The sequence below is a fragment of the Solanum pennellii genome, chromosome 10 (assembly GCF_001406875.1).
Source record: "Solanum pennellii chromosome 10, SPENNV200".
In the NCBI taxonomy this organism is placed as follows: Eukaryota; Viridiplantae; Streptophyta; class Magnoliopsida; order Solanales; family Solanaceae; genus Solanum; species Solanum pennellii.
Genome location: NC_028646.1, coordinates 9,191,767 through 9,204,658, shown reverse-complemented (window position 1 = coordinate 9,204,658; position 12,892 = coordinate 9,191,767). Strand labels below are relative to the sequence as shown.

The 12,892-nt window shown below is 36.2% G+C and overlaps 1 pseudogene; it reads left to right on the top strand.

Moving 5' to 3' along the window:
- Positions 1 to 1,588: 1,588 nt before the first annotated feature.
- LOC107001807 overlaps positions 1,589 to 12,892 on the top strand; it is a 16,743-nt pseudogene continuing 5,439 nt past the window's right edge.

The following is a 12,892-nucleotide window of genomic DNA, read 5'->3' as shown; positions in this document are numbered from 1 at the left end:
ATTGTTTGAATTTCGTATGTTTTATTCTAACCCACAATATCTACCTAAGTAAGAAATTCTTATTACAAGTACAGAAAATACTTAATTTAACTATTTCAAATTTTGAAATTTGATATCATTAATTGAAGAAATATTATCAGGTAAACCAGAACACAGGAAGTCTTTATTTAAAATAACAACTATCCATCTTAGTATCAAAGTTATAGTAGGTAGGGGTGTACGAAATTGAATCAAAAATTGAATTAAACCGTAAATCGAGTTAACTCGGAAAAAGAATCAACTAGTGATTTGATTTGACTTGGTTTAATACTGTGAAAAAAACCGACTATATTTGGGTTGATTTGGATTTAACTAAAAACAAATAATTCGAGATCAAATCAACCCGACATTATATATGTAATTTTGAAATTTTATTTTATACATATAAAATATGCACTTTAATTTCATTTAAAAACATTTTTATGCTATTTCGTAGTTTTTATCTGATAATATATTATTACAAGTTTAAAACTTAGAATTCGGAATGGTCAATGAAGATTATAGTTCATAGGTATTGATGATTATAATAAAACTTAAAATTAATACTAATGCAAAAAGAAAATCAATTCAACACTAAGAATGAGAATAATATAGAAATTTTTTTTAGTTTTACATTGGTTTAAACAATTAAACATAATCAAATAATCTTATTTTAACTTTCGTTATACATTTAGTAATATAACTAATACTTATTAAACTTATTTTAGCATTATTTAGTACTTTTAAGCTATGATTATTTTCATTATGACTTTACAATATTTATTTTATAAGATGATCTCATTATTATTTTTTATTGAACATTTTTTTGTCATCAATACTCATCTCATATTTTGTGTTATTATTATTTTAAGAAACATCTTAGATAATTGTACTTTGGTTGGACAAAAGAAATATTTGTAGCACAAGTTAATTATATGTGTGTATGCAAACTTACCAAAAAAATCCAAAAATCAGGAAAAATCATAAGTATTTAGTTTTGTTTGATTTATAAATTTAAAATTTCGACACAATGGTTTGGTTTGGTATTTAAAAGATCCGAATCAACCCGAGGTTGAAAAACCCAAAAAATCTGAATTTTATTAGTTTGGTTGATTTATAAATTTAAAAATTTTACACGAACAAATTGATTTAATATTTAAAAAATCCGAACCAACTCGATCATGTACACCCCTAATAGTTGAATAGCTAAGATATCTTCACTCGACGGCAGAATCATAATTATCAAAAAGGATGCCAAAATATAAAGAATTAATTTAGAAAGAATTCAAGAGATTTCAACAATATGTATATATTCAGAAAAATTATTTTTATTTAACTATACAATATAATTTTCCGTTAAAGGAAGATAAAATAGACATCCTCTTAAGTATATGTGGTTTAATATACCTCCATTCTTAATTAGATGTATTAACAAATGAGGCTATAGAAGTAGGTAGCCGATGTCCAATTTAATGAGACTCCTCTACATTTACAATCATTTTTGTCCCAATTTTCATCTCTGTAACCTATTTTCGATATAATTGTACTCCTTGCTATTATTAGTATAATTATGGCATTTAATGTTGAAACTAATTTTGGACAAGGCAAAATATTTGGCAGAAAGTTGCAAGGTTTCCCATTTTATAGTTATAAAAAAGGAGCCAATGTTATTTCTTGTGTAGCTATTGGCCCAACTCAAGTTCCACAATTATCATGGAAGTTAATTTTCCATGAAAAAGAGAGTTTGTCCCTGAGACATTAATATCTTCTTTAACAATGCTTGATTATGAATTCAACTCTGCTTTGCATGACCCTCAATTTCAGGTTGGTCAAAAATTCCTAGGCTTGTATATGTTTTCTGTAATGATGTTCAATTTCACGTACAAAACAATTTTAAAATTGAGAAGTTCTAAATGACCAGAAAATTTGGCAAGAATTTAGCTATAAAATTATAAAAAAAATTATTTTAAAATAAATTGATTTTTCTCAATTTTTAGTAAAAAATATTAAAGATTAAAGGATAAACATATTTTTAAAAAAAGTAAAATTACATAGAAAAATCTCATTTGCCAAATTCTGGCCTAATTTTGTGGCCAAAAAGATTCTTCCTAAAAAATTGTGATTAAATAAAAGCAAAAATCCTTTTGGCCAGAAAATTTGGCCAGTGTTTTACCTACGTTATCTTACATTTTTTTCTTTTTGAACATTTTTACCCAATTAACTTTATTACCTTTTAATTAAAAAAATAGAAAAGACCAGTTTATTTTAAATTAAAAAAAGATATTCTACACTTTTTAGATTTTCTAGCAAAATTCTGACCCTTAATAAAAATCATTTGTGAAGTTGTTTCATTAATCTATTGTATACAAACTTTGAACTATACTAATCAAATCACATATATGTACATAACTATACTAAGCAAATCACATATATGTACATAATTATATATAGTTCCTTCAATTTGTACCACTATATATGATCTCACTAAGAGTAATTGTACTTTTCATGTGATTTGTCATATAAATTGTGTGTTTATTTTGGTCAATGCTATTATACTTTAAGTGTCTGTTTGTACATCTAAAAGTAGAGGACATAATAATGAGTAAAAGACACGTTTATGTATTATGTATGAAGTGATGATTAGACTTAATTATTTGAATTTTGAATATTGATGGAGCTTGAAGTAGCATTAAGAGACTATGTAGGTCTTGAAACACCTTTACACTTTGCCCAAAAACTCACAGATTATTACAAGAGAATTAATAAGGGGATGGGGCCAGATATATATCTTAAAAGAGAAGATCTCAACCATGGTGGCGCACACAAGATCAACAACGCTATTGCACAAGCGATGTTGGCCAAACGCATCGACTTCAAAAACGTCGTGGCGCCCACCGGTGTTGGGCAGCACGGTGTCGCCACGGCGGCTGCGTGTGCCAAACTCTCATTGGAGTGCACAATATTGATGGGAAGCTTAGATATGGAGAGACAACCTTCAAACGTACTCTTGATGAATCATCTTGGTGCAAAGGTACATCCTATTTCCACTTCTTGGCCAAGTACGTTGTGTGACATCATGTTCTCCCCCATTTCAATTTATGTGACACATTTCAAATTTCGAAATAGAAACAAGTCTATTTTATATTATAACTCTTTTATATATCTTCTAAATATTTTAGATTGTCAATTATTATGACTTATATATATAGTACTTTTCACGTAGTTTATGAATATATAAAATATTTATTTCATAAAAATAATCATGCACAAATTCTCTATTAAATTTAAACTGGTTGACTGTGGGAAAAAATAAATGTTTCAAATAAATTAAGACATACTGAGTAATTAATCATCTCATTAAGGGGTTTCATGGGAAATTTAGAGTTGTATTTGTAATCATTTAAAATTTATTAAATATAAATTTATAAAATGATTCAGATTATATTGAATTCATAAATATTTTAATCCAAATAAATATTGTGGATTGATATAATTGAGTTAAATATTTAAGTTCAATAAATATGGATTTAATTAAAGTCTAAATTAATTAATTTGGGCTACATTGGATGAACCCAATTTGTTAAACCCAATCTCATCTCATTCTAGAGCCCATCTTGGCGCCACGTGTGCATATGATGTGGCATGCCAAGTCAAATAAGAAAACCAATAGAATCATGACATGTGTCAAAGATGACAAGCCCGCTCCATAAAGCCCAAATGCCATGTCACTTTAATCTGATTGGATGAATGGAATCCTATTCCAATTGAACTCCTCTATTCTAAAACTATAAATAGGGGTCCTCATAATTCAGAAAAGGGGACAGAGAAAATTCTAAACAAGAAGCTAGAGAAACTCTGTGGTACAAACGCCATTTAATTCTCTACAAAGCTACAAGTTTAAGAATTCAAGCATTCAAGTTCAAGAACGATCAAGATCAAGACCACCGAATTCAAGAACAAGCTCGAAGCCCTTGAGTTCAAATAAAAGTCAAGATCAAGATAAAGTTCAAGTTCAAGTTCATCATAGATTCAAGAACAAGCTTTAAAGCCCTTGAATTTATATTTGAAAAGGCGAATTCAGAGGAATTATAGAGATTGTAACACTCGCATTTGAAATAATAAAATCGATTGTTGCTATAATTTTCCGTTCTTGATTATTGTTTTCTCGACGCGAATTTTATTGTCTACAAATTCTGGCACGCCCAGTGGGACCATCTCTACCTCTCATCTCAACTTTTCAAACGTTAAAGAATATCAAGATTACTTCCATGAACAACAACTCTCGATCAACCTCCTCTAAGGTCACTAGCTCCAAGTTCTCTACTGAAGTTGAATACATCCTTGGAGTTACCTTTGGAAGTTTTGGAGTTGTTACGAGAAGGAAGGCTGCTACACTAAGGCAACAAACGCTTCAACTGTCGTCTGCATCAACCCCTGTTTCTGGGACTTCGACTCCAAAAGGAGCAAGTTCCTCCACAAATTCTCTAGAAGGAGGAAGTAGTGTTGCTGAAAAGATCAAGAAGACATTGGCTCTACTTGAGCAATCTGGTTCCAAGAACTCTACCACAAGGGAGAACTGTGATTCAACTTGTGAATCATCTCCACGTATATCGCGTAATGTGAGTCCACTGAAAATTAACTTACGCGATAATCCATGTTACTCTCCTGCATCTCCGATGATCATGCAAACGATGGTGACTGCTGCTTCCTGTTCTGAGGAACAACTCGCAAATCTGACGAAGTTGGTTGAAGGATTGACGAAGCATATACAACACCAAGAATCTCGAATTGACAAGTTGATGGACAGGATAGAAGGACTTTTAGATGGAGATGCGAGCCATGCACCTGGAAAGGGCATTGAAGTTCAAGAAATCGAAGATCCTGCTAAGAAAGCCCCGTTTGTTAAAGAGATGCCAGTTTCTTCTGAAGGAATGATCCCACTCGATCGCTTGAAGGAGTTTATTGAAGGAACTATCAAAGATAAGTATGAAGTCTCCACCAAGTCTTCTCATATGTATGATAAGCCATACACTGCTAGGATTGATAACTTTAAAATGCCTGCTGGTTATCAACCTCCCAAATTTCAACAATTTGAGGGAAAAGGAAATCCTAAACAACATGTCGCGCACTTCGTGGAGACATGTAACAATGCTAGAACATATGGAGACTATCTTGTCAAACAGTTTGTTCGCTCTCTAAAAGGAAATGCCTTTGATTGGTACACGGATCTCGAACCTAACTCTATTGATAGTTGGGAGCAACTAGAACATGAGTTTCTTAATTGCTTCTATATCACAAGGCGCACGGTGATCATGGTAGAACTCACGAATACTCGCTAAAGGAAGGATGAACCGGTCATAGATTTCATAAATCGGTGGAGGAACGCGAGCCTAAATTGCAAGGACAGGCTTAGTGAAGCTTCTGCAATCGAAATGTGTATTCAAGGAATGCACTGAGAGCTTCTTTACATCTTGCAAGGAATAAAACCAAAATATTTCGAGGATTTAGCTACTCGCGCTCATGATATGGAGTTGAGCATGACATCTGCCGGAAAAGATATGACTATTGTCCATGATCCTCGCAAAGGAAGGGACAAACAGGAACCCAAGAGGTGGAGCAAGTTTCTGCCCAAAAATGACAACAAAGAATCCATGAGTGTAAATGTGTCACCCGCAAAGCTCACCATGAATGAGGGCGTAAAACAAAATATGAGAACGACTTTCCAAGCACGTTCAAATCAAAAGTCGACACTAAGGGAGATGCAAGGAAAAAAGTATCCCTTCTTGGATTCTGACGTTTCTGAAATTTTTGATGAATTGCTTGAGGTAAAGCTCATTGACTTGCCAGAGATAAAGCGACCCGATGAAGCTGGAAAAACTGATGACCCAAATTATTACAAGTATCATAGACTTTTGAGTCATCCTCTTGAAAAATGTTTTGTCTTTAAGGATAGAGTGATGCGATTGGCTAACGAAAATAAAATTATCCTTTATGATGAGAAGGCTAGTTCTAACCATACCTCTATCACGTTTGGGTCACTGGATCCGGTCCAAATATATATCTCTGAAAAGCATGAAGAAGAGCCAGTAGACCAGGACGTTAACATAGATGGTGAGGAGGGTTGGATTCTTGTAACTAGGCGAAGACGCAACAAGTCAAGCTTACGAAAAGAATTATCTGAGCAACCGGTTAGAGAAAAAATGGTGAAGAAATCAGAGAAGAAAAAATCAATCAAGCGCCCTAAAAGGGCAAAGGTTGAAGTGCATCACTACCAAAAACCTCGACGTCTTGTGACTCTAGAGGAATTCTTGCCAAGCTCGTTCAACACAAAGTCTACTCAAGGCAATGTCGAGGCATCATGTTTCAATGTGGATAAAGAACAAACAATGAAGGTGCCTCCTACTGTAAAAGAAGGAACAACGAGTGAATCCTCACCAAAAGTGTCTCCTGGGGAAGAAGAAAAAGAAACAAGGGAAATCTCAGAAATGATGTCTCTTTCATCTTCTGAAAAATCTATTGAACTTTCTTCCCAAGAAGCACATGTCTGTGATACTAAAATCACATTTACAGATAACGATCTTCTATTTGGTGAAGCACTACACAATCGTCCTTTGTATATGGTGGGTCATGTGCTAGAGAAGAAGATAAATAGAATCTTAATAGATGAAGGATCTGGAGTCAACATTTTGCCTATCCACACATTGAAGGAACTTGGCATCACGACTGGGGAACTTAGTGAAAGTCGTCTGTTGATACAAGGATTTAATCAAGGCGGGCAGAGGTCCATAGGCTCTATTAAATTAGAGATCCACATGGGAGATTTGCGATCAAGCGCATGGATGCATGTGATTGACGCAAAGACATCATACAACATATTACTTGGCAGGCCTTGGGTACATGAGAATAGAATTGTCTCATCTTCTTACTATCAATGTTTGAAATATCTTGAAGGTGGAATTGAAAGAAAGATAGTTGCAGATGATAATCCTTTCACCGAAGTGGAGACACACTTTGCGGATGCGAAATTCTATATGAGAAGTTATGTTGTTAAAGGGGTCAAATCCAATGACGTCAAATCAATCAAGATTGATAATATCGTAAGCAAAAGAATTGATGCAGCTATCGATAAGGTAAAAATTGACACTAAAGACTCTTGTCCCATTCTTAATGAAGGGAAGAACCTGTCTTCAAAGAAGAAGCAGACTTCTAGGCTTTGCTATGTTCCAAAAGCGAAGAAAGAACAAGATCAACCATCTAACCTTGAAGAAAATGCATTAAGAGGGCTAACTCTTCCTATCAGACGGATTGATGCAATAAACTTGTCTTCAAAGTTGCCAGAAAAGTCAGTCGCTCAAGATCAAGTGCTAGATATGGCTCTCCCTACAAAGCGCACAAGAGAAGGTTTTGATCCCAATGCCTACAAGTTATTTGTGAAGGCAGGATACAACCCTAGCGAGCCATCAGCGCTAGGGAAACTCCCATCAGAAGATACAACTAGGAAAGCGCGTGAAGGCCTAGGTTATAGCCAACCGCCGCCAATTCGCATTTCCATAAGAAGGGCCAGTAATAATCATATAACTTTTGAAGATGACGTCACTGCTCCCAATAAAAGGCCTTCTGTCTTTGATCGACTTGGTGAAGCGACAACAAGAATTTCTGTGTTTGAGAGGTTAGGTCCTCTGAAGAAGAATAACAAGAACCTGAGAAGTTATTTGAAAGTTACAAAGCCTACTTCACATTTGATTCGAAAGGATTTCAGAAGTTTGATTCCTTCTAGGATGAGGCGACGAGTGGAACTTATGGTTTCCTGTAAAGAGGAACTCAAGGCAAAGGTTCATACTGTGGTTTACACCAAAGAGCGCGAGGAAGATGAAGAAAGTGTAGGTTCCTCAAATCATGTTACAATCCAAAATGAGTACGATTCTTTGCCTCAAAAGAAGATTGAGGAAGAGGTAGAAGATATTGTCTCGTGTTGTCATATATCAGTCAATGACAATGATCCTGTGGAAGAGGAAGATGCTAAAGATACTCCACCAGAACTTGAAGAAGGAGTAAAGATCACAATAGATCCTTTGAAGGAAGTTAACCTTGGCACTGATGAAGATCCGAAGCCAACTTACTTGAGTGCGTTTCTAGAAATTGATGAAGAAGTCGCTTACATGAATATACTCAAAGAATATAGAGATGTATTCGCTTGGAGTTACAAAGAAATGCCTGGATTGAATCCTAGAGTAGCGGTCCATCAATTGGCAGTCAAAAATGGTTCTCGTCCATTTAAACAAGCTCAAAGACGTTTTAGACCAGACTTGATTCCGTTGATAGAAAATGAAGTTAACAAACTCATTGAGGCAGGCTTTATTCGTGAGGTCAAATATCCTACATGGATTTCAAGTATTGTTCCTGTGAGGAAGAAGAATGGTCAAATTTGAGTTTGCGTTGACTTTAGAGATCTCAATAATGCATGCCCTAAAGATGAGTTTCCTCTTCCCATTCCAGAGTTGATGATTGATGCCACCACTGGTTATGAGGCAATGTCGTTCATGGATGGTTCTTCTGGATATAATCAAATCCGCATGTCACCAAAAGATGAAGAACTCACTGCATTTCGCACGCCAAAAGGTATTTATTGCTACAAAGTGATGCCATTTGGTTTAAAGAATGCTGGCGCCACATATCAAAGGGCTATGCAAAATATCTTTGACGACTTGCTCCATAAAAATGTTGAATGTTATGTTGATGATATGGTAGTAAAGTCGAGGAAGAGGGGTGATCATTTGAAAGACTTAAGGATGGTGTTTGAGTTACTCCGAAGATATCAACTAAGGATGAATCCATTGAAATGTGCCTTCGGAGTTACTTCCGGCAAGTTCCTTGGCTTTATTGTGAGACATCGAGGAATTGAAATTGATCAAGCCAAAGTCGATGCAATATCAAAGATGCCTGAACCTCGAGATATTCATGAGTTAAAAAGTCTCCAAGGAAAGTTAGCCTACTTGAGAAGGTTCATCTCAAATCTAGCGGGGAGATGTCAACCATTCAGTCATCTCATGAAGAAAGGTGCTCCTTTTAATTGGGACCAAACATGTAGCGAAGCCTTTAAAAGTATCAAATCGTATCTAGCGAAACCTCCGGTTTTGGCAGCCCCTATACCTGGAAAACCATTGATACTCTACATTGCAGCACAAGAAAGGTCTGTAGGAGCCCTGTTAGCTCAAGAGAATAGTGAAGGCAAAGAAAATGCTCTTTATTACTTAAGTAGAACGATGACGCCAAATGAGCTAAATTATTCGCCAATTGAAAAGTTATGCTTGGCACTGGTCTTCTCAATTCAAAAGATGAAGCATTATTTTCAAGCTCATGTTGTCCGCCTTATTTCTAGAGCAAATCCCATCAAGTTTGTTATGTCAAAACCTGTCCTTAGTGACCGACTAGCAAGATGGTACCTCCAATTCCAACAATTTGAGATTGTGTACATCCCTCAAAAATCCGTGAAGGGACAAGCACTAGCGGATTTCTTAGCAGACCATCCTATACCAAATGATTGGGAGTTAACTGATGAGTTTCCTAATGAAGATGCGATGTTAATTGAAGTTCAACCTCCTTGGAAAATGTACTTTGACGGGGCTGCACATCGCGGCGGAGCTGGTGCTGGCGTGGTGTTCATCACTTCACAAGAAGAGATTCTACCATTCTCTTTTACTCTAAAACAATGTTGCTCCAATAATGTCGCTGAATATCAAGCACTGATACTTGGACTTGAAATGGCCGTTGACATGAAACAATTACATTTACAGGTCTTTGGTGACTCTCAATTGGTGATTAATCAACTCTTAGGAAGTTATGAGGTAAAAAAGCCTGAATTGCGACCTTATCATGATTATGCTCAAAAGTTGATAAGATGGCTTGGGGATGTAACCCTTCAACATGTGCGTCGAACAGAGAATAAGAAAGCTGATGCATTGGCTACTCTAGCTTCAACGCTAACCCTTCCTGATCAAACGCAAGTAACTGTCTGTCAAAAATGGATAGTACCACCGTCAAATGAGGAAGAATATATTGAAAATAAGCTTGATCATATCGTCGCCATTGTTGAAGCTGCGAAGGAAGATTGGAGACAACCCATCATTGACTACCTATGTTATGGGATACTTCCAGAAAATCCAAGAAGAAGAACTGACATACGTCGTCGTGCACCTCGTTTCCTTTACTACAAGGATACATTATATAGAAGATCATTTGAGGGTATGTTATTACGATGTTTGGGAGAGGAAGAAGCGAGTCAAGCTCTGCAAGAAGCACATTCAGAAGTATGTTGATCACATCAATCTGGACCAAAAATTCATTTTCACATAAAGAGGATGGGGTATTACTGGCCAACCATGGTGAAAGATTGCTTATATTATGCTAGAAAATGTGATGCTTGTCAATTTCATGCGAATTTCATTCATCAGCCACCCGAAGTATTGCACCCAACCATCGCATCTTGGCCATTTGACGCTTGGGGACTGGATATTGTAGGACCATTACCAAAGTCTTCTGGTGGACACTTGTACATCTTGGCTGCAACTGATTACTTTTCAAAATGGGCTGAAGCTGTCGCTCTAAAAGAGGTGAAGAAAGAGAATGTTGCAAATTTTATCCGAGTAAATATTATCTATCGCTTTGGCATCCCTCGATATATAATAACAGACAATGGCAAACCATTTGATAACAAGTTAATGAACAAGATTTGTGATCTTTTTGACTTTAAGCAGCGTAAATCTTCTATGTACCATGCTGCCGCTAATGGTCTTTTTGAAGCATTCAATAAGACTCTATGCAACCTGCTCAAGAAAGTTGTCTCCAAATCCAAAGGAGATTGGCATGAAAGAATGAAGAAGCTTTGTGGGCATATAGGTCAACATATCGCACACCAACTCAAGCAACACCATATTCACTTGTTTTTGGAGTTGAAGCAGTCCTGCCACACGAGCGTCAAATACCCTCCTTAAGACTTGCTATTCAAGAAGGGCTCACTGAGGAAGAAAATGCTCGATTGCGTCTTGCTGAGTTAGAAGCACTTGATGAAAAGAGGTTAGAAGCCCAACAAAACCTTGAATGTTATCAAGCTCGTCTATCTCGTGCTTTTAATAAGAAGGTTCGCTTGAGGTGCTTTCAAGTAGGAGATCAAGTTCTCGCGGTAAGAAGACCAATCATTACTTCGCACAAGTCTGGGGTAAAATTTACCTCAAAGTGGGATGACCCATATGTCGTACAAGAAGCATATTCAAATGGTGCTTACAAGCTTGTTGATGCTGATGGCTTAAGGATCGGTCCTATTAATGCCAAATTTCTAAAGAGATACTATCCTTGAAGGAAGATGATGCTCCTTAAGGTACGAGCCTAAACTCCATGTCACTCCTGGCCCGCAAGAGTATAAACTGTGTACGGCACAACCACAAAAAAAAATCACTCAAATCCCCAGAACTACGTTGTGACTTGATCCTCTTTATTGAGGTACGTAGGCGCTTAGAACCATATTCTAAGTTCAGTTGCATGAGTGTCAAAAAAAATGTCCCCACTTAAATTCAAAGAAAAGTCAAAGCGATATGTATATTATCTTTTGTCTCATCAAATTTTAGAATTGTACGAAGTGTTGATGGGTCTATCAAAGGGGCAAACCCTTACAAAATATGAATCTCTTATTAGTACGGTGGAAGTCTTTAAATTTGATCAAGTATGAAAATTGGAGTCTTTATATTCTTCGAGTTTATTATTTGAAGTATCCAAATTCTCTAAGTATACAGGTTGAAGTATTCAAATACTCTAAGTATGAAGGTAAGACTTCAAGTATATAAGTAGAAGTCTCCAAAGGCGTATGTAATCGAATTCCATGCCTTAAGGTGGACAAACTTGTCCCTTTGAACCTTAAGTTAACTTTTTCACTAGTGTATATTTAAAAGGATTTTTAAATTTTCATGCCTTAAGGTGGACGATATTTGTCCCTTTGCACCTTAATCTAGCTTTGTTGCGAGCTTATCCTTCAACGAATCTTTAAATTTTTATGCCTTAAGGTGGACAAACTTGTCCCTTTGCACCTTAAGCTAGAGTTCCGACGGATTTATCTTTAAAAGGATCTTTAAATTTCCATGCTTTAAGGTGGACAATATTTGTCCCTTTGCACCTTAAACTGGTCTTTTCACGGGTTTATCCTGTCTCAAGTTGGTTAAGCATTCAGGACCTTGTAACACCTTGAGTTTATCTTCAAGGCGGGAGCGTTACACGGTATCCTATTAAAGCTTCAAGTTGGTTAAACATTCCGAAACTTGTAACACCTTGAGATTATTTTCAAGGGGTGAGGGTTACACGGTATCCTATTAAGCTTCAAGTTGGTCAAGCTTATACTTCAACGAATCTTTAAATTTCTATGCCTTAAGGTGGACAAACTTGTCCTTTTGCACCTTAAGCTAGAGTTCCGACGGATTTATCTTTAAAAGGATCTTTAAATTTCCATGCCTTAAGGTGGACAATATTTGTCCCTTTGCACCTTAAACTGGTCTTTTCACGGGTTTATCCTGTCTCAAGTTGGTTAAGCATTCAGGACCTTGTAACACCTTGAGTTTATCTTCAAGGCGGGAGCATTACACGCTATCCTATTAAAGCTTCAAGTTGGTTAAACATTCGGAACCTTGTAACACCTTGAGGTTATCTTCAAGGCGGGAGCGTTACATGGTATTCTATTAAAACTTCAAGTTGGTCAAGCGTTCGGGACCTTGTAACACCTTGAGGTTATCTTCAAGGCGGGAGCGTTACACGGTATTTTAGTAAAGCTTCATGGTTAAGCATTCAAGACCTTGTAACACCTTGAGGTTATCTTCAAGGCGGGAGCATTACA